We start from the raw sequence: 22,435 nt of genomic DNA on the forward strand, positions 1-22,435 counted from the left end.
AACCCCATTCCGGTTCAGATTTTAAAGGATATCTCCAGGATTGGACATATTCATGCTGGTATCACCAGTTTCAGGACTGCTGACATTCTGGAGTTCATAAGGAGATGAAGATCTTTGCTATATTGAGATCCCACTTGAAGAAAGCCTATGATTTTAAAAGCAGTCCTTCACTGGGTCACATCAAAGGTCAGTTCTGTTTCCTCAAGGCAATCACAGAGACATTCCTCTGTTGAGGCTATGGAATTTCTAAGCAAGGAGCCACATCTATGAGGTACTACTTGGCCTCAGAGTTAAGGTATTCAGGAACTAAATCATGACATTAGTGAATGGTGTGAGGTTGCAGAATTTAACATCAGGATTCCCATCAATGACTTAGCCAATGAAGTAGAGGGAACCCATATATACTGAAGTCTTGACTCTCTTGTTAGACCACTAGAACTAATGAATCACATCACCAGCCTCCTTCTGGGTTAGGAAGAATGAAACCTCTGAATTGGTTGGCTTGATAGAAATACTAAAACGTTGGTCTTACAAGGCCTGATAGAACTAGGCAAGTGATGGCAAACCTTTTAGGCACAGAGTGTGCAAACTGGAAGGTGTACGCATGCACACATGCACGCACCAGAGCACTGGAAGCCCAATAACCAGCTGGCTGGTGCGCATGCACACCACAAAATCTGACGACCAGCTGTCTGAGCTGGGGTGACAGCATGCATGCCCACAAAGAGGGTTCTTTGTGCCACCTCTGGCACACGTGCCAGAGGTTTGCCATCACAAAACTAGACTATTTCTTCCCTACAGTCCACATCAAGCTTTGGCAAGGGCTTCAAATCCTGCATGATCTGGGATCTCATGCTTTCTGTTTTATACTCTGGTATTGCTGCCTGTGACTCACACAATCAGTATATTCTATGCATGGACTTGGCAATGTATTGTCAGTTCCCCTGCTCTTTGAGCAGTAAATAATAGAGAAAAAGAGTCTTCTCATTGACTTTGGCTTTGTTGCACTGAGCGCTGATATATAAAAGTGTAGTCATAGCTTAGCAGTGGGATGTGAACCCTTCTCACACATAACTGGATATAATTTCTATCTAGAAGTCCAGCTTTTAGATAGTAGGCAAGGGTCATTGTTCTTATATGCTGCCAACTCCTCAAAGCATCCAATGTTCCATCTGGGTTATGTGAGCATTCAGGTAAGTTCAGGTATCTCCCTAGGATTAGCAAGTTCATTTTTTATTTATCAATATTTTGCATTTGTATACTGCCTTTCATTACATACAACACATTATCCCATTAAATCTAGGTATATCCTGGCATAAACTGACCTCCATTTATTATTATGGCAAGATAAATGTAGTCTTAGCTGCAATTATCATCCTGTAATTCCATTACTAGTTGGCATCTACAAGATATACATCTTCCCACTCCCTCTCTTCAACCCAACTGTTTTCATTTAAAAGAAAAGATTCAATTGCTTTCTAACATTTGTGGATAAAAGAAAAATGTCTAATTTCGAAACATAAGTCACTGATTCATAAAAGTAAAGGTCAAGATTTCCCTGTTCAGTCATGTTCATCTCCATTTTTTAGCATTTCCAAAGATGCATCTGTGGCCATGTGGCCGGTATGACTATACACCAAAATGCACAGAACATTGTTATCTTTCCACAAAGTGGTAACTATTTATCTACTCACATTTGCATGCTTTCAGACTGATGAGACACTAAACCAATTTCTGTCCCCCAAGCTGAAGAAGCAGATGGGAGTGGCAGAAATTCAACATCCAAGCTGATCAGAGACAGGCTGTGTGTTCCGGAAATACCTCTGCTTTCCCTCATCTCCAATTTGCTTACCTTGCTGTTACCATGGCAACCACAGATGATCCTATGTCAAAAAAGCACAAGAAAGCAAGTTTTGCCTTAACTCTTCATATGTTATAAAAGCATCTTCATTGTATAAAAAAATGTGTCTGTTTCTTTGGCCAAGAAAGGATAATAACACAGCTTATAATATGATCCAACTTTGGCAACAAATATCCTTCTGCTCCATTTATTCTTGGGTGCGAATGCCCTTTTATTGAAGAATATATCCAAGCCCGGCAGAAAAATCCACAAACATCTTGCTTCCAACTAGGGAGTACAAATCCAGGAACATGAATGCATTTATGGATATTTACGTCACTGTATCTGAGTCACTTCAACTATTGGTTAAGCAAGATAAGAATTTTTTGTATGGTCAGGAGAGATTTTTATAGTTATTTGATCTCCTGGATCTTCAAATTAGTCTGCATTCTAATAGGTTTAGTCACCAATATTCAGCTTCCCAAGTTTGCTGTTTCTCATTACCAAACTACATCCCAGTTTGTTTGTTTTTTTGTACTAATTAGCTTGCTATTTCTCCTCTGCTCACAGAAGTTGGGATGAAAGCTTCCCTTTGAGGGAAACATTTAACTGCAGGTGTTAATTAATTTCTCCAACATATTTTCAGTCAAATGAAGAGATGTCCTCTATGCTTCAAAAATTGTACTGGAAAGAGTGTAATTGATAAAATGAACAGTAGATGGATTGGGCAATAAGTCTGAATGCTTTCCATCCAAATGTTATTACCAATGGCACTGATCCTGAGAGGCAATTGATGGGGCAATTATATCTTGTGGGAGCAAGGTAATTTTATGGTCAAGAGCTCCTCCTCCATTTGATGAGAAAGGCAGCTTGCATTTCTGTATCATATTTTAGGCCACAGAGCTAGACACAGGCAAGATTTTGCAAGCAAGCAGGAAAAGATTTCTGCCTCTTTCTTCCGCTTGGCAGGACCCTCAAGCATCCAAACCAACCTGAGAAACATTAAATTGCAATTATTAGGGAATAAGAAATGAAAATTCATTTGATCTGGAATGAATTGGGATTGCATATCGATACCACATAAGCATGACATCATTCCTCAGATATAGCATATCTAGCTTTGCAAGAGCTTCTGTACGTGCAGAGAAGTTTGCAATCTTTATTATTAAATAGCATAAAATAACTCTGGCTGGAAATAATTCAGCAGCAACTGCTCAGGGGTAATGTAGTACTCTCTGATCCTAGCTGTCTGAGGAAAGGAATCACAATTAAAATAAGGTTAGTCCCATTGTCTCCAAATTTGTGCTTTTCAGGTTTGCGGAAATGACTGCTCTCAGAATTTCCACCTAGCAAAGGTATTCAGCATTTTAATCAATTTTCTTCTCTTTCAACAAAAAAGCCAAGATGGATGATTGGTTTGCTTCCCAGGCATTTTAATAATCTTTCAACAATTGGAATGTTATGCATCATAGTTGCAGCTTTTCACTTTTCAATTTAGATGTGCATTTGAAATGTGTACTTTTGCTTTGGAGTTTAGTACATGAACAAAGTACATTTCTACTGTTTGAAGAGAGCATCAGTTTCAACAAGGTTGGGCTGTTCAAACAGACTTTCAAGTAAACAAGGAAAGTTGAACATTCAGAAAGATCTGAATGTTCAACTGTTCAGTTCTCTCTAGTCAAGAGGATAGCCTCTTAAAGTCTTCATGAAACAATACTCAATATACAGGAAAACCTTGAGAGCAAATACTGAACTTTTAAAATGTAAGAAAAACCAGGGGGAGAGGCAAGCAAACTCAACCACTTCAGGAACTAAAAAGCAGGATAACTAAAATTGCATGCACTGACTACTCTTCTGTAGAGTTTCAAGGTCAGTTCAATCTTACAAAAATGCTGGGTTGACTTGCAGCAATAGGATGTCAGGCAGTGATGATGGATTCAGCCTCTGAGCTATTAATGAGTTCCTGGGTGAATGTCAATGCAATGAATTTTGTCTCCTGCACAACTATGAGTTCACCAGGCGGAATTTACTCAGCAATCAGAAAAAAAAGTTGCTGGGGGGGGGGCAAAGATAAAAAAGAAAAAGAAGGGAATAAAAGAGGTAGAATATTTTGATTTATTCATATACAGGTACGAAAATGCATACCACTTGCAACCACAGTTGGGACCAGAATTGTTGGAAGCTAACTAGGAAGGTTGAAAATGGCAGTCACAGGACCCCGGGGCATAACAACCTCCCTAAATACATGCCAGGTGCTAGCTGCAAAAATTCTGATGATGTGATCGTAGGGATATTGCGATGATCATAAGTGTGAGAACTAAGTCATTTTTTTTCCAGTGCTGTTGTCATTTCAAATAGTCCCTTCTTCAAACCTATCAGTCCAAATGATCGGGGTAGATTACAAAAATGCCTCAGCAGAACACTCCCTTAATTCACTGCGATATTAAAGAGGGAGGGGAAAGCAAAGCCAGACTTGCAAGATTATGTTACTATAGCCAATCTAAATAAACATAGTGTTTAAGTTATCATGGAGTCTGTTTATTAGTCTGGTCTGCCTCATAGGGCTGACAAGACCAGCTTGTGTACTCCATATTGACTATGCTGTCTTGGAATTATGGGATTTGTAATCCCAACATGTTTGAAATGTGCTGAGTTGACTAAGTCTACTTAGCAATGGTCCCATTGCCTCTCTTCACCAGTGGCCATTCCCTGTGTTGTTATTCTCAGGTAAAGGAAATCCATTATTGCTAAGATAAAATGAAGCCCACACAATTGGCAGCCCTGAAGGGTCTCATCAATGTGGATGGAAGGGAAAGGAGTTTGGAGTTTGATTTTGGGTAGGGTAAACGCAGATTCAGGTTTTCCTCCAGATGTGCCAATATGACCTCTCCAATAAATTCTTACTTTGAAGAAGTCACTTGCCTTGGAGTTCTGATTCTGTTGGAGATGTTAATTGGAACCCTGACAACAGTACTACCGACTAATATCATGTTTCCCCCAAAATAAGACACAACTGGAAAATAAGCCCTAGCATGACTTTTCAGGATACTCTTAATATAAGTTCTACCCCAAAAATAAACCCCAGTTAAGATTGTCAGCCAGATGGACGCATTTGGTACCACTGTATTTGCCTGAAAATAAGACCTAACTGGAAAATAAACCCTAATGCATCTTTTGGGGCAAAAACTGATATAAGACACAGTCTTATTTTCAGGGAAATAGTAGTAGTCAGCATCCTTGTGGATTTAAAAATCCTTTTACTTAATCATTTGAGGCAGGGATTTATATAACTTCTGTCTTTCAATGGGCTTCACCACTGAGGGTTTTTCTTGCTTTGGCTAGATCATAACAAAATCAAAATTGTCATTCACTTTCCCAAATCTTTCATGGAGACATAGAGACAGAGAATCAGGAGAAAAAGTCCACAGAATTTGTGCAATCATTCTGCAATGATGTCTGTGAAGCACTTTGAAGACAAAAGATTTGGATACAATACGCATGCTTATACACATACACAACTTTTGTTAAAATTATTGAGAACCTCTGTCTTTTCTTATGGATAAGACACAATGCACATAAACAATGGCATTTTATGACATAATACAACAACCCTGAGCTTGACAAGCCAAAGAAGAATTCAGGTTTGATCAGTTTTTCATATTCTTCTGGATATAGATATGTTCTTTTTTTTTAAAAAAAAAAAAAGGGTCCCAGAGAGATAAAAACAGAATGTAAGGGAGCAGAGTTAAACAAGGAAGGACAGAGCTATAAATCCAGTTGTTTAAAATATTGAACACTTTGGCATTAGTTAAGAAATGTGGGGAGAAAAGCATTTACAACAAGGATGACACGGTGCTCTTGAAAGGAACAGCACATCCTGTTTCCTTGTGATGCCTGCTGGTCCCTTCTCGCAAAACAGCTGCCCACTCACACAATGTCCTCGAGGTTTATGATATCATCAGACCCTCACAGGTTAATCACAACTTTATATTTTCTTTGAGGCCATGACTTTCATCTCTGTCCTTTGCAGAGAGTTACCTTGTAAGTGACTTTTTAAAAGTTACCATTGGAAAAATAGAATAACTGACAATTTGATCTTGAAGAAGATGGTTCCCAGCTACGAGAAGGACTCTATTCAGATGGGCCAAATACTGAAAGAATGTGCAGATCAATAAAAAGAAATAAGAGGACAACCTAAGCTACACCAATTCCAGGTGACAAATGTGTAGATGAAGAGAACAGTTCATTTCATTTTTGCAACATTCCTCCGGACTTAGAAATATATCCTGTGTGATAGGGTTCATAATTATTACATCCAAGAAGAATGCATGTATTGTTAATATTCTAGGACAGTGTTTCTCAACCTTGGCAACTTGAAGATGTCCGGACTTCAACTCCCAGAATTCCCCAGCCAGCATTCGCTGGCTGGGGAATTCTGGGAGTTGAAGTCCGGACATCTTCAAGTTGCCAAGGTTGAGAAACACTGTTCTAGGTGTTAGTTAATATCCAGAATTTTTTTACTCCTTGCTTTATGCTTATCTGCCTTTTTTATAGTTTTTGTTCTCGCCACTCCACTTATGATCTAATAAGACCAAGTGATTTCTTACTGTTGTGGTTTATAAGCCACAATCATGTAAGATTGGATCAAATGTTTGCATAGAAGCATAGTATAACCTGGAGCTTCAGCTGTTCTCTTTTTGCTGTCCTTTGGGATTCTCTTTGGCACCATTAAGCCAACTAATATGGATGATACAATCTAGGCAATGAAGAATTAGTTAATCCTTCATTAACTAATACTTTCATTAAGGATTTCATTAAGGATTCTACAAGGCACCGCATAGAGAATTGACTGCCCCAAACAATCATGAAGTAAATTCAAACTGAGTGTATACTCAGATACTCTGGAAAAGCTGTGCTGGACCACTGGATGAGATCATATGATAAACAAAGCCCAAAGCAAGATATGTCCTTGTGTCCCTCAGCTTCCTGTCTCTGATACTAGAAATAATATAAAGCCTCATGACTATGACATAAGGCAATGCTAGCTTTATCCTAATGAATCAACCAACTCTATTTTAATGCTTATCTGAGCTACCATGATTATGTAACACAGTAATCCTTCACTTATGAACACAATAGAACCAGAATTTCCATTGCTACCAAGGTTGATAAATGAGTCACACTCAATTCTATCTTTTACTTTTACCACTGTTGTTAAGTGAATCACTGCAGTTGTTAAGTGAATCGTGTAACTGTTAAGCAAATCTAGCTTCCCCTATTGACTTTGATGGAAGTCAGCTGTCACCAATGGTGATTACATGACTTTGGGAGACTGACCATCATAAATAAACTTGTCAAGTGCCTGAATTCTGTTCGCACGATCATGGGGATGTTACTATGGTCATAAGTACAAGGATTGGTCATAAGTCACCTTTTTCAGTGCTGTTGTAAACTTTAAACAGTTGTTAAATGAATGGTTGTAAGTTAAGGACAACTAGCCTAGCATATTGCTTGGAAGATAATTAGGTAAAAATATTTGCTTTTGTCCACTGGAATTTCAGTAGTTCTATGGTTATAGGATAAGAGAGATAAGACATTCATATCTATTTTCTCCACATTATATATAACCTAATAACAATTTTGAGGTTCTTTTTTCTTATCTTTTTTGTAAATCATCTCCACCCAAATCGTCTCTAAAACTTGAGCGGAATGGTTGTTCTGCGATGGAGTCTTCCATCTCTACAATAATGTCTGCTGGTATCCAGACCTATATGCAAATCTCTGCTCACCAGAAGCTTGTACAATGTAGTTGCAACCCGTCATTATTTTGTACTCAGATGTTAGGGATGTGAAATGGAATCTAATAATGCCAAGTGATATTTGGTAGTTTCATTTTCTCTTCTTTTCCTAATGGATTATTTCCAAAAATTCACCTTTATACACTGGAGTGATGTTCTCTCTGAGCTGTCCATCTTAATCCCTAAATCCTTTTTCTCAGAAACTGCCAGTTCAATTGATTGATTGGTTATGTGCCATCAAGTCATTTTTAAACTCTTAGCAACCACATAGATTTGCTAATTCTTCAAACCTATCACATTATATATGAAATTGGAATGCTTGTGCTAATATTCCTCCCATTCCATGTGCTAAAATCACATTTAACATTTTAATGCTGCATACCTTCCTTGAAAGAGATTTTATTTTGTGTCTTTTTTCAAATCTTTTTTGTTTTACTCTCTAGATAAATCATTCTTAAGCCTCCTGTAAAGGGGGAAATCTGCTTGATCATTACTGTCTGCCAGATTCACCTGGAAAAAATGCTCAAGAGAAGAAAGACATCTCTTTTGATGAAAAGCACCCCTTCCTTTTCACTGTCTCCGGCTTCCACATCGTCAGAGGTCTCCCATTATTGGTAATGTTTGTGTTTTGAATTCAAATGGCATGCAAAATTATTAGCATTCTTTCTTTCACAAATTATCTGGAATGGATTTCCTGTTCCAAACACCAGGGGAATTGCAGGGGAATTGTTTTGATTCCAATTTTACATGCAGAACATCTGAATATAAGAACTCTGTAGGATGGTGTGGGTGACAGGTAGCATCAATGGCAGGGATTGTTTCTATTTAAAACACAGCAAAAGCCAGGTTATAAATAACTATCCTACGCATGTGTTCCAAAATATAGATTTTTAAATCCTGAGCTTTACTTAGTGTGCAACAGGTGCAGAATCTGCCTAAAAATGTCAGGTACTGGCACTATTCCACTAATCACTGAAAATGAAACACAACTGTCCTGATCCAAATTCCGGAGAAAATCATTCTAGGTTTGACTAGTGTTGAATACTAGCGCGGGAAATACAAGCGCGCGAACAAAGGACTCCTTCCTGATTGGTTCCCGGGCGGAGCCGGTTCAATCCTCGCCCTGATTGGTCGAGCTACTCGACGCTCCATTGGCTCCTCGTTCAAACCCGGGGGTATAAATGTAGGGCGCGAAACACACCACGTTGAATCGCAGTTTACTATGAGCTGAATAAAGTCACTTCCCTCTTACCTCTTGTCGCGTCCTTCCCTTCGCTCCAAGATACAAAACTGGCGACGAGGATGGGATTCCGATTCCCGCGACCACGGAGAAGAACAGCCAGCTGCCACCGCGTCTGAACCGGCTAGCACGCTATCTTCGGACTGAGAACGCCGGCAGCGAACGCGTAATTTTCTCCGTCATTCTCTCTCTTTCTCCGGCTCCACACCACGATGGCGTCATCGCTTCCTCCTTTCGCGCCATTCGGCGGAGCCACCGGAGAATCATGGGACGGGTTCATGGAGCGATTCGAGTGCTACCTGATCGCCTCGAAAAACCAGGCTCAGACCGACGAGGAGAAGTGCAGTTTCTTCTTGTCCTGCTGTGAGCCGTCCATGTTCGCCTCTGCGAGAGCCCTGGCCGCCCCGAGGCCAGCCTACAAACTTGGGTGGGCCGAGCTGATGTCCAGGCTGAGGAACCACTACGCTCCCTCACCCTCTCTGTTTGCACGCCGTTTCGCTTTCCGCCGCCGAGTGCAAAGGGCCAATGAATCCATTAGCCATTTCCTGGAGGCTTTGCGCACCGTGGCCGCCCAGTGCGATTTCGCAGACCTGGAGGAGAATCTTGCGGAACAGTTTGTGTGCGGGGTCCGCGACGCACATTTACGCGGCCGATTACTCCGGAATCACAAGATTACCCTGATGCAAGCCGTGGAGATAGCGCGAGCAGCCGAACTCTCCGAACAATCCACGGCCGACATGGAACGCCTCCAGCTAAACCCCCCCGCACAAACTGCCGCGGGGCCGTCCACCCAGACGAACCTCGTCGACGATCTCTCCCCTGCCGAAGACGAGGAGGAGGAGGAGGAAATCGTCGGCCAGATGAGGATGCAGCCGAAGCAGAGGCCACCCCAGCAACCGCCGGCGCCCGTTCAGCCAGCCTCAAACGCACCTTGCCGCGGATGTGGCGGCCGCCACAGCCGCGCAGCCTGCCCGTACCGCTCTGCCGTTTGCCGCCGCTGCCGAGGAGAAGGGCACCTCGCCAGAGTATGCCGGGCTCCCCTGCCAGCCCCGTCGTTCATGCAGCCCAGCAACCAGCGCCCGGCGCCGCAACGCCGCCAGCAACCGCGTCCCGCGAAGCGCACTGAGGACTGCTACTCAACCTACCAGCCCTCCAGCGCTGACTGCGTGGTCTACCAAGCATCCCACGTTCCCGCTGGCCACCGGAAAATAAGCACCGCCGTCCGGCTCGAAGGTCAGCTTTGCCAAATGGAGGTGGACTCCGGTTCATCCCGTTCTCTCCTATCTTGGGCTTTGTTCTCCCGCCTTTGCCCCGGGGTTCCCCAGAGAAAGCTGCGCCCCGCCCGGGTCTCCCTCCTAGACTACCAGGGGAATGGGATTCCCACAGCTGGGATATACCACATCCGGGTGGAATACGGGAATTTTAGAGGGAAACTCCCCGTTTTAGTCGTTAGGAACAACCTGCCCGCTCTCCTGGGGTTGGAATGGTTCTCCGCTTTGGGCCTCACCATAGAAGGGGTACACAGGGTAGTTCCCCTCTCCGTAGATAGCGTCCTAGACGAGTTCTCAGACGTGTTCGATGGGAAATTGGGTTGTTACAAGGGCACCCCCATTTCCCTCTGCCTCGATCCCCAGGTCGCTCCCGTAAGACTTAAGGCACGCAGGGTTCCTTTCGCATTGAGAGCAAAAGTAGACGCAGAACTGGATAAACTTATTGAGCAAGGGGTACTCGAGCCCGTAGATCACGCCCGTTGGGAAACCCCCATAGTCCTCCCGGTCAAACCCGACGGATCGGTGAGAATATGTGCCGACTACAAGTCGACCATCAATTTGGCCCTGCAGGCAAACCCGTATCCGGTTCCCGTAGTGCAGCACCTACTCCACTCCTTAGGACAGGGCCGCATTTTCGCTAAGCTAGACATGGCACAGGCCTACCAGCAGCTTCCCGTAGATGACGATGCGGCTACAGCCCAGACCATCGTCACCCACCGCGGGGCTTTCCGTTGCCGCCGTCTCCAATTCGGCGTTTCGGTTGCCCCTGGGATTTTCCAGAGCCTCATGGAGCGGTTGCTCCACGGGCTCCCAGGCGTCGTTCCCTACTTCGACGACGTCCTGGTCGCAGCCCCCAGTCACTCGGAACTCCTGAAAACACTGCGGGAGGTCCTCACACGTTTCAGGGAGGCAGGGCTGAAATTAAAGCGCAGCAAATGCGAAATTGCTGTTCCCAGAGTTGAATTCTTGGGGTTCCTCATTGATGCCCAAGGCATCCACCCCACTCCTTCCAAAGTTGCCGCCATCAAAAACGCGCCCGCACCCACCTCTAGGGCGGAATTACAGGCATTCCTGGGGCTCTTGAACTTCTACGCCCCTTTTATCCCCCACAAGGCGTCACTAGCTGAGCCGCTACACCGACTACTTGACCGGTCAGCGGCCTGGAAATGGGGCAGCCGTGAAGCACACGCGTTCGCGGCTATAAAGGATATTTTAACTTCATCGGCAGTCCTAATCCAGTACAGCGATAGGATGCCTCTAACTCTGACTTGCGACGCCTCCCCCTATGGCGTAGGAGCGGTTCTGAGCCACATCCTCCCGAACGGCTCAGAAGCCCCCATAGCTTTCTATTCCCGGACACTCTCCTCCACGGAGCGGAACTACAGCCAAATCGATAAAGAGGCCCTGGCTGCAGTTTCCGGCATTAAGCGGTTCCATGACTACCTCTACGGTAGGAATTTCACCCTGGTCACGGATCACAAGCCCCTCCTGGGGCTACTGGCGGGCGACAAGCCAACTCCCCCCATTTTGTCCCCCCGCATGACTCGGTGGACGGAGTTCCTAACAGCGTATTCGTATACGCTGTTATACCGTCCGGGCAAACAGCTAGGACACGCAGACGCTCTAAGCCGTTGCCCTCTGCCAGAGACGGACACAGCCCACGTGCCCGCACTCTCTGTTCTGTCCATCGCCGAATCCGACCTCCCTGTCTCGGCCGCGGACGTTGCAGCCTGCACAAAGGCTGACCCCGTCCTATCTCAGGTTGCTTCATGGGTTTTGAGGGGATGGCCCACGGAAAAGGTAGCGGAAGAATTCCGTCCATTTAAAGTGCGACAAGCCGAACTCGCCCTTCACGGGGGGTGTCTTGTCTGGGGGGATAGGGTAGTGATCCCCACAGCCCTGCGGGCACGAATCCTGCCTGCACTCCATAAAAACCACCCAGGCATAGCGCGAATGAAAGCGTTAGCCCGTAGCTATGTGTGGTGGCCCTTGTTAGATTCCGAAATCACAGATTATGTAGGCCGATGTAAAATATGCCAAAATTCTAGGCCGAATCCCCCCACAGCCGCTCCTCGCGAGTGGGAAATCCCTAGAGGCCCATGGTCCCGTTTACATATTGATTTCGCCGGTCCCTTTCACGGCCGAAACTTTATGATAGTGGTAGATGCTTACTCTAAGTGGGTGGAGCTGGTGATCATGACCTCCACCACAGCGGAGAGTACAGTGAGGGCCCTCCGTAAGATGTTCGCTACCCATGGGTTACCGGATGTGATAGTTTCCGATAATGGGCCCCAGTTTACCTCCACCACGTTCCAAGAATTCCTGGCCGAGCAAGGAATCAGACACGCGGCCACAGCCCCCTATCACCCAGCTAGTAATGGCCGGGCGGAGCGCGCAGTTCGCTCAGCGAAAGAAGCCTTGGGCCGCATGGGCCAGGGCGACTGGCAAGAAAGAGTGGCGGCTTACCTCTTGAGCCAGCACTCCATACCCTGCCCAACGACTAATAAAAGTCCCGCAGAGCTCTTGATGGGTAGGAGATTGCGAACCCCCCTAGACAGGCTCCATCCACTTTACGCAGGGGATCTGCCGAGCAACCTGGGGGCCCTCCCTTCCCACGCGTTTAAGTTAGGGGATCCGGTATGGGCCCGCTCCTTTTCCGGGGATCCACGGTGGGTTCCCGCAACCATCACAGCTCTGACCGGCCCCTGTTCCTTCAGGGTCGGCCTGGCCGACGGAACACAATGGAGGCGCCACGTGGACCAGTTAAGGCGTCGCCTTCCCGCGGAAACAGACGGCCCGAGCCCCGCGGACACCCGCTCACACCAGGAGCCAACATCGTTGATTTTTTCCCCATCGGACCGTTTCCACCCGGGGAACGGGAGGCAAGCCGATGCGAACTTTCCGGACAGGCGCGCCTCAACCGGCTACTCCCTTCCTCGAAGCCCTTATCGAAACTCTGAACCTACACCCCAACCAGACTGCACGGGACCGCAATCGGACACTCCGGTTGCCACGGAAACGCCACCCCAGACAGTTGGACATTGGGCAGGGGACCCGGGGCCAGCTCTATCCCGCGGGCCCGAACCGCAGGTTCACCGCCCCACCACGGACACGCCTCCGCCAGCGGTTCCCCCCCCGTCAACAACCGCCGGGGAGCCACGAAGATCAGGGCGAGAACGCCACCGCCCCGCCTACCTACAAGACTATGTTTGCCCTTCCCAAAGGAACTCTTTGACTGGGGGGGGAGGGGTGTTGAATACTAGCGCGGGAAATACAAGCGCGCGAACAAAGGACTCCTTCCTGATTGGTTCCCGGGCGGAGCCGGTTCAATCCTCGCCCTGATTGGTCGAGCTACTCGACGCTCCATTGGCTCCTCGTTCAAACCCGGGGGTATAAATGTAGGGCGCGAAACACACCACGTTGAATCGCAGTTTACTATGAGCTGAATAAAGTCACTTCCCTCTTACCTCTTGTCGCGTCCTTCCCTTCGCTCCAAGATACAAAAACTAGACTAGCAGATCAGCTAAAAGGTAAAGGTTCCCCTCGCACATATGTGCTAGTCGTTCCCAACTCACTCCATTACGTGGTGCTAGGGATTCAAATGGCCGAAATGCTGACCTTTCTGATCGACAAGCTCAGCATCTTAGCCACTGAGCCACTGCATCACAGATCAGCTATACCTGTGCAAAATAACCTTGGGTTAGATTTGGGGCTGTCTGACAGCTGTTGAAGGAACAGCTTGCTATCTCTATGGCAGGAAGAGCAGCAAGGTCATTTTCTTTCAGAAGCTTTCTAGTTTAGCAAATACATTCCTGGGTCATAGTGCCCTGGTCTCTACTATAAAGAATCTCTTCTGCCATTCTGTTATTAAAATACAAAGGAATTCTACAATGTGACATATATAATATCCTGGTAAGGCCACACTTGGAATACTGCATCCAGTTTTGATTGCCACAAAAAAGATGCTGAGACTCTAGAAAGAATGCCAAGAAGAGCAACAAAGATGATTAGGGAACTGGAAGCTAAAACATATGAAGAATGGTTGCGGGAACCGGGTATGTCTAGTTTAATGAAAAGAAGGACTAGGGGAGACATGATAGCAGTGTCCCAATATCTAAGGAAGTCAACCTAGTCTCCAAAGCACCTGAAGGCAGGACAAGAAGCAATATATGGAAACTAATCAAAGAGCAGCAACCTAGAACTAAGGAGAAATTTCCTGACAGAACAATTAATCAGCAGAACAACTTGCCTCTAGAAGTTGTGGATGCTCCTACACTGGAAGATTTTAAGAAGAGATTTGACAATCATTTGTCTGAAATGATATAGGCCTTCCTGACTGAACAGGGGTTGGTCCAGAAGACCTCCAAGGTCCATTCTCTGTTATTCTGTTATATTTCTCCAAAATTATTGGTAGGGCATATCTATTCACCAGACTGGCGTGTCCACTTGCCTCAAACCAAAAGGGAGAAATTAAATATTGTAAGTGCAATATATAGGTAACACTGTTTTGGTGGCTATCCACCACCATCACCCAATAAAGATCCACTTGCAGTTATTTTTCTGCAGGGCGTATTTTTCATGGGGAATTAATCATGAGATAATAAATTCTGAAACGCCAGTTGCGCCCCCTCGTGGTGACAGATAAAGCTTTACAGGCTAGTTCAGAATCATTTTTTTAAAAGATTTTTTCCCCCTAAAATTAGGGCTGTTATTAAGCTTTCCTGGATTTTTGACAGCCAGACAACAGATGAAATCCATTGGGGTGGCTCCTTGCATTTTCTCTTCCCATCAGTATTTACAAAGTATTTATTGCATTAAAAAGGGGAAACAGTACTTATAGCCAATGAGATGGGCAAATATAGGACAAAAGTACCACCTGACCTATTGCAACTGCTACTAAATCTCCAGGACAAACATCTGCTTCTCAGAGGAAAGCAAGGAAAGCTCTTCCTGTTGAGATCCTTGCTTTGCTTCCTACCATAGACACAGGCCTCAAATTAGGCCTAGACTGATCCTTATATTGCATTGCCAATTGTAATGGGTGTCAGAAGTTCCAGGGAGTTATTAAACCTTTGAAATGACACAGGGTTATCTGGAGCCCAAAGCAGATTTTGTATAGAGAAGCTCAGACACTCTGACTCCATTTGCATGTTTTATTGTCTTTTGTTTCCTTGACATGGCCCAGAGACCTTGGCTTGGAGCTTCCACTTTGCTTTGAAGAAGGTAGTTCAGCTGAAAAAGGCCACACTTTTATGGCTGTTGCCTGTGTGTCTCCAGGCATAATTTTAAGGGAAGAGGTATGTCTCCACTCCCTCACAGATTAAGCTGACAGGCCATTCTCTAAGAGATGGTGGTGCTTTATATCTAATTAAGAGCTGCCCCTCACCTAGTAAATCCAGTCAGGAAACCTTTGGTTTCCTAGTCAGCCTAGATGACAAATTGAAGCCAACTGCAATGCAACCTTTCCATACAAGCTACAACACTCCTTGATGACAGCAGATTTATTGGGTTGTAAATCATTTTGACCCAGCAGGTTCTCTTTTGCTTAAATAGAAGCAATGGGAAAACTTTAACAATATGCTTCTGCTACAGTTCTGCCCACTTACACTAAACTGATGTGGTTTTAAATCCAAGGAAAATCCACATTTTTATTTTCTTTATTAAATTTATATGCTGTTCAGTTCACAGTTAAGTGCCTCTTTTTACTCAGTGTGATAGAAATTATTTTGATCTTTTCCCCTAAATAAGATTACAATTTCTGTAATACGTGAGTTCTCCTGCAGTCTTCCTGGCTTTCTGTGAAACCCTAAGAGAAGAATTATGAGGCATTTTCTGTTCAGGGAGTGTGGACAGAGTAATGGAAATATGTACAAAACATCCACTGAAGCACTATGTCTTCTGCCATTTCTCAACAAAAAAATATCACTCCAAGCGTGTGTGTGTGAATCTGCGCGCGCGCACCCAAACTTCCGAATGCAATTTGTGCATGTGCTCCCCCTGCATATGTGTCCCCACGTGCCCCCCAGCTCATGAATGCACCCTGCCACACACCCCACCCTGTCCATGCACGCACCCCCTCCATGTGCTCCCACAGATGTGCACATTCCCTCTGCATGCACCCCTCCCATACACATGTGCGCACACACCCCGCATGTGCCCTACCCCCATGCATGTGCGGGAGAGCTATCCAGCTATCCAGCGGGAGGCACATGCGCATCTGCAATGGAGCTGAACTGGGCCAATGGCTCATGTGCCATCTGAGAGGGCTCATGCCAAAGGTTGACTATCACAGTACAAAAACATTGAAAAGAACCCTGGGGATAGAAAGCAAGAAGCTTCTCTTTTGGGGGGAGTGGAATGAAGTATTTGTAAACCTGAAAGATACATTTCTCTGCGATATTAATTTTAGGACTCTGCACCAATCTTTACCAATTCTTTTTTTAAAAAACAGACAATGATAGATAGACAGACCTTGTGCAGAAATTGAATAGAATGTGTTTCCACAAGGCGCAGAAATGGTAGCTAAACTGGCTTACCTTAACACTGGAATAGTCAAATTAATTAATACTACCCCTGAAATGATTTATTACCTCCGTATCAGAAACAGATCTCTTCGGGCTTCCGGTGGGGGGTCACTGCCTGTGGGAGCTGGTCTTAACAGTTCCTGATTCTTGGTTGCATTAAACTGTCTGAACAGCAATTCATCAGCCATTTGACAGCTTGTTTACCTTTTCTTCAGGCTTAGAAGAACAAGGTGAGCTAATTGTGCTGGGGCAGCGTGCCAACTAACTTTCCCAGACCATAAATCTGGGAAGGGAGGAAGGGCACCCGATAGCAGAATTCTCTCCGTGCCAAGAACCCTGCTGCTTTTATTCGCAGCACAAAGGCATCCACCCATCCTCAGCACAAAATCTGATCTACTGAATCCAGAATGAACAGAGCCTATACACGTGAACTTTTAATAGTATGTATTAATCCTTTGCTTCATTTTTACAAGAATTCCTTCTGATAACTTACTTGTTAAAGAGATATACAAAATGGCACCGAGCAGCTTCGTAGTACTAGTCGGACTTTGAATTCCTACGGAGCTTAAAACTTCAAAGAAAAGGAAGTGATTTATTACTAAACTAAACAGCAATTGCTGTACAATTGGCCAGCATAGATTTATTAATTGGTTGAAGAAGATTAAACTTGGAATGGCTTCTAGGCAAAAGGTTCCCCCCTCCTTCTAATGTTTCAAAAAGTGCGGGAAGCTCCCCCGCTCCCGGTACAAAATTACAGTCATTACTTCCTCCCCCCCATTGTTTCAGGGGAGCCGTTGACTAAAGAAATGTTTCACAAAGAACTGGCTGAAGCTTTTAAAAATCATGCAGTGCGATGGAAACAAAAATTAAGGAGGAGATATCCGTTGCTCATAAAGAACTGTCTGATAAACTTGAGACTCGGGTTCAGAAGATCAGGGACGACATGTTTTTAATTCGCTATCAGAATATGCCTCTGGAATTGAAGATAGATTAGAAGATCTTAGTGATGCCAATATTAACTTGATATTGAAAATGGATGTGATTCAACTAAAAGTTGGAGATGCTGAAAAAGAAATTATTATGTTACAGTATAAACAAATGGAATTTGCATTAAGAATAAGAGGTTTATGTGAAAATAACCAGGAAAATTTGAAACAGATTCTTTCAGAAGCCTTCGATAATCTGATGGGAAGTCCAGGTGGGAATTTTGAATGGCAAATTGAAAAGGTTTATCGTGTTAACTCCTGGCTTGCCAGACAGAAGCAACTACTAAGAGACATTGTGATGTACTTTGCTACAAGAGACATGAGGAATATGATATTGCAAGAGTCTTATAAAACCAAGCTTCAAATTGGGGCTCAGGAGGTGACTGTTTTGAAGGAGATACCACCTCAAATGCTAAGATCTAGGAAAGACTATGCTTTTTTAGTTGAAGAGCTTAAAAATCGTCAGCTACAGATGGGATGCACCAGTCAGACTAGCACTCATTTATCAGGGGCAAAGATACCGTCTTAATTCAGTATGGAAGGCCCAAGACTTTTACAATAATATATTAAAGGCTGGACATTCCGCCCCACCTGGACCTAGAGAAAGAGAACAAGGACAAGATAGACAGCAAACTACACAAGTATCAACAAGGTTTGATCAACTTTCTCTCTCAGAAGTACAAGGAGCCAAGGAACAAAGACAAACCCGTGTGATTACCAGATAAATGGACCAAGAATTAAAGAAGCAACAATCACAACAAACACCTGTTACCGGTCAAGATGCTACAGGTACCAGTTTGGAAGCAGTGGGAGGAGCCAGACCAAAGATTAAATTCCAGGATGTCCAGATGACTCTAAAAAAGCTTCAGGGAGCCAAAGATGACAAGTTCTTAACGTGGAACGTTAATGGATTAAACTCCCCATAGAAAAGGAAGAAAATAAATCACTATCTTAAACAGTTCAAGAATGATATAATTTGTTTGCAAGAAACTCACATTAGATCAACTGATCAAAAATACTTGATTAATACAAGACTTAGACAACACTTTATAGCTTCTGCTTCAGAGAAGAAAAATGGTATAGTTATCTACTTAAGGAAGGATATGAAAGCTGAATTAATTGAAGCAGACCCCCAAGGAAGATACATTGCAATAGATTTGGTACTAGAAGGGAAAAGGACATTGCTACTGGGAATATATGTTCCCAACCAACAACAAGATGGATTTTATAAAAAACTCCATGCTAAATTAGTACAGTGGGATTATAGGTCCTGCATACTATTGGGTGACTGGAACAGTGTTATGGATACCAAGAAAGATAAGAAGGCTTCTCAGCCAAATATTCAAATGCGAGCGAAAGTACCTCAGTCCTTTTTTGATATGATGGATGATTTTGAACTGAGAGATATTTGGTGAGAAAGAAATGCAGAAGAATACGATTTTACCTTCTTTTCTGATAGACACCAATCCTTTTCTAGAATTGATTTCATACTAACTACCAATGATTTGCTTTCTAGGGTAAAGAAGACAAAGATATGTGCCAGAGTTTTATCAGATCATAATCCGGTTTGGATGGAGTTGGGAGGTGTGACACAAGCAAGAAGGTCTTGGAGATTGAATGAAAATGTATTTAGATATGAGAAATATATTAATGAATGTAAAAATTTTTTAACAGAATACTTTGTATTTAATATGAATAAGGGTACATCTATGGAAATAGTATGGGATGCAAGCAAAGCGTATATGAGAGGAGCTTTGATAAATCTAAATAGATTACATAGACGCAAACAAGGGGAAAAGCGAACTGAACTGGAAGATGAAATTAGGAAGAAAGAGCAAGAGTTAACTTTAAAACCAGGAGATAAAAAGATTAAAGAAGCAATTACCTTATTAAAAGACCAATTTAATATGCTGATTTCAGACCAGGTAGCTACCAGTCTGTTATATGCAAAACGTAACACTTTCTGTAATGCAAATAACTCTGGTAAGTGGTTAGCATATCTGATTAGGAAAAAACAAAAATCTCGTAACGTAGCAAAATTATACTACAGAGGGAAAGAAGTGTACCAACAGGATGAGATTCAAAAGGTCTTTCGTGAATTCTTTATAGCATTGTACAAGGGTGATAAAATTCAAGGTCTAGATATAGAGAGATACCTGGATAAAGAAAAAATACCCATAGTTAAAGATGAGCAGAGGGAGAGATTGAATCAACCAATAACTTCGGGGGAAATTCTACAGGTAATCAAACAGTTAAAGGCAGGGAAGGCACTGGGTACAGATGGCTTGACAGTGGCTTATTATAAAAATCTACAATTAGAAATGGTAGAACCTCTTAAGGAATTATTTAATAAGATTCAAATGGAAGGCAAGGTACCCCCATCTTGGAAGACAGCTTTTATATCCCTGGTATCCAAAGAAGATCAAGATATTACCCAACCAAAAAATTATAGACCTATATCATTACTTAATGTAGATTATAAAATCTTTACTAAAATACTAGCAAATAGGTTAATGTTGGTTATTCAACAATTGATTCATAATGATCAAACAGGTTTTATTCAAGGGAGACAAATGAGAAGTAATGTAAAATTAATTGTTAATAAACTAGAATATTTGGGAAAGAATAACCAAATCCCTGCTGCGCTCATATTTCTAGATATATTTCTTTCTGAGAAAGCCTTTGATCGAGTCAATTGGCAATTCCTGCTGAAAATACTGCAAAAAATGCAAATAGGAGAACATTTCTTACAATCAATCAAACCTATATATCAACAACAAACAGCTCAAATTATAGTTAATGGAAGTTTAACAGATTCTTTTCAAATTGAAAAAGGTACAAGACAGGCTTGTCCCTTGTCCCCATTATCATAACTTTGGAAATACTGTTGAATAAAATACGGGGCTCGGAGGGCTTATAGGGAATTAAGATTAGGCAACAAGAATATAGAGTACGTGCTTTTGCAGATGATTTGGTTATAATATTAACCCAACCATAGGAATCTAGTAAGGTCTTAATGAATATGACTAATCAATATGGTCAAGTGTCAGGATTCAAAATAAATTTAGGGGAAAAAAAGATATTAGCTACAAATATGAATACTAAACAAAAGGAAGACCTAGAACGAATGACAGGATGTGAAATAGTTAAAAAGGTCAAATATTTAGGAATTCATATTTCAATCTCAAATGGGAAGCTATATAAGTATAATTATGAACCACTTTGGCATAGTATACAGAGAGAGATGAAAAAATTGGAGAAATTACAGTTATCTTTGCTGGGAAGAATAGCAGCAGTGAAAATGAGTATTTTACCTAAATTCTTATTTCTTTTCCAAATGCTACTAATACTTAAAAAAGATGCGAACCTGCTAGAATGGCACAAGGGTATTAATAAATTTGTATGGGCAGGGAAGAAGCCGAGAGTAAAACTAAAAATAATGCAAGATGTGCGTGAGAGGGGAGGTTTGAAATTACCCAATTTAAAATTATACTATGACGCAGTAGCTTTATCTGTAATTAGTGATTGGATTAATTCAACAAATGACAGAATACTTAATATTGAGGGGCATGATTTAGTATATGGCTGGCATGCTTACTTGCTATATAACAAAAAAGTGGACAAGAATTTTAAAAGTCATATTTTAAGGAATGCTCTACTGCGGGTCTGGAAAAAATATCATTACAAATTAAATGATAAGATACCCATGTGGGCAATTCCTAGACATGCAATATAAAATATGAACATAGTACAAAATCAGGATATAATTACTTACAGGCAGCTTCTTACCCTAGAAAGAGGTGTATTACAACTAAAATCCTTGGTTGAATTAAAAGAGGAAAAGGTAATCCAAACATGGTTCCAGTATGGACAGCTACAGGCCAGGTGGAAAACAGATCAAAAAATTGGTTTTATGCAAGTCGAGGATAATTTACTTAAACAAATAAGAGATCAAAGTTTAATAAGACTATATAATGTATTAATACAGATGGACTCCGAAACAGAATTAGTTAAAGACTGTATGATAAAGTGGGCTCAAAATATTGAAGAACCAATAATGCTGGATACGTGGGAAAGGATTTGGATAAGAAACGTAACATTTACACAAGCCCAAAACTTGAGAGAAAACTTTTACAAGATGTTTTATAGATGGCATTTAGATCCTAAAAAGTTGGCTTCTATGTATCTGAATTTACAACCTAAGTGTTGGAGATGTGACTCTAGGGACTCTACATATTTTCATATATGGTGGACCTGCAAAAAGGTTAAGGCATTTTGGATAAAAATATGGTGGATTATGCAAAATATTCTTTAAAAAAGGATAAAGTTTACCCCCCCCCCAGTTATTTTTGTTAGGTATAATTACTGATTGTACAGTGTAGAGATTAACTTGATTTTGCACTTAATAACTGCAGCTAGATTGTTGGTGGTGCAATACTGGAAGAAGGAAGATTTGCCTACTATCCAAGAATGGACATTGAAAGTCACAAATTTAGCCAAGATGGCAAAAATATCTGCATATCTTAAGGACTACTCAAACGAGAGATATAAACGATACTGGAAAAAATGGATTGATTATACTCAAAATAAATATGGGACTAAGAAATTCCAGATAGCATATGATTAAGATTAGGAAGGATATAAATTGTTTAGTGTTAGCCTAGCAAGGAGAAGCTAAGTTCAATTTAAAGATGTTATTAATTTCTTATTCTTTTTTCAAATATATTTTAAACTGTTTTTGTTAAAGATTTATACCGTGTATTGGTTCTGGGAAGT

At 42.6% G+C, this 22,435-nt stretch overlaps 1 protein-coding gene across 3 annotated transcripts in view; it reads left to right on the top strand.

Annotated features, from left to right (window-relative positions):
• LRRC14B (leucine rich repeat containing 14B) overlaps positions 1-17,615 on the top strand; it is a 33,495-nt gene extending 15,880 nt beyond the window's left edge. The window contains exons 3-4 of one of the 3 annotated variants that reach the window (XR_015696768.1): positions 8,082-8,252; positions 16,889-17,615. The gene's annotated coding sequence lies outside the window, so the exon portion shown is untranslated. Of the gene's footprint in view, positions 1-1,746; positions 2,120-8,081; positions 8,668-16,888 lie in introns of those variants that run through there. The other 2 variants (XM_087716381.1, XM_087716382.1) reach the window with 2 other exon arrangements.
• Positions 17,616-22,435: the final 4,820 nt, after the last annotated feature.

This window comes from Thamnophis sirtalis, unplaced genomic scaffold (genome assembly GCF_051295495.1).
Source record: "Thamnophis sirtalis isolate CommonGarterSnake01/CBP01778 unplaced genomic scaffold, rThaSir2_p1.2 scaffold_5, whole genome shotgun sequence".
Lineage (NCBI taxonomy): Eukaryota > Metazoa > Chordata > Lepidosauria > Squamata > Natricidae > Thamnophis > Thamnophis sirtalis.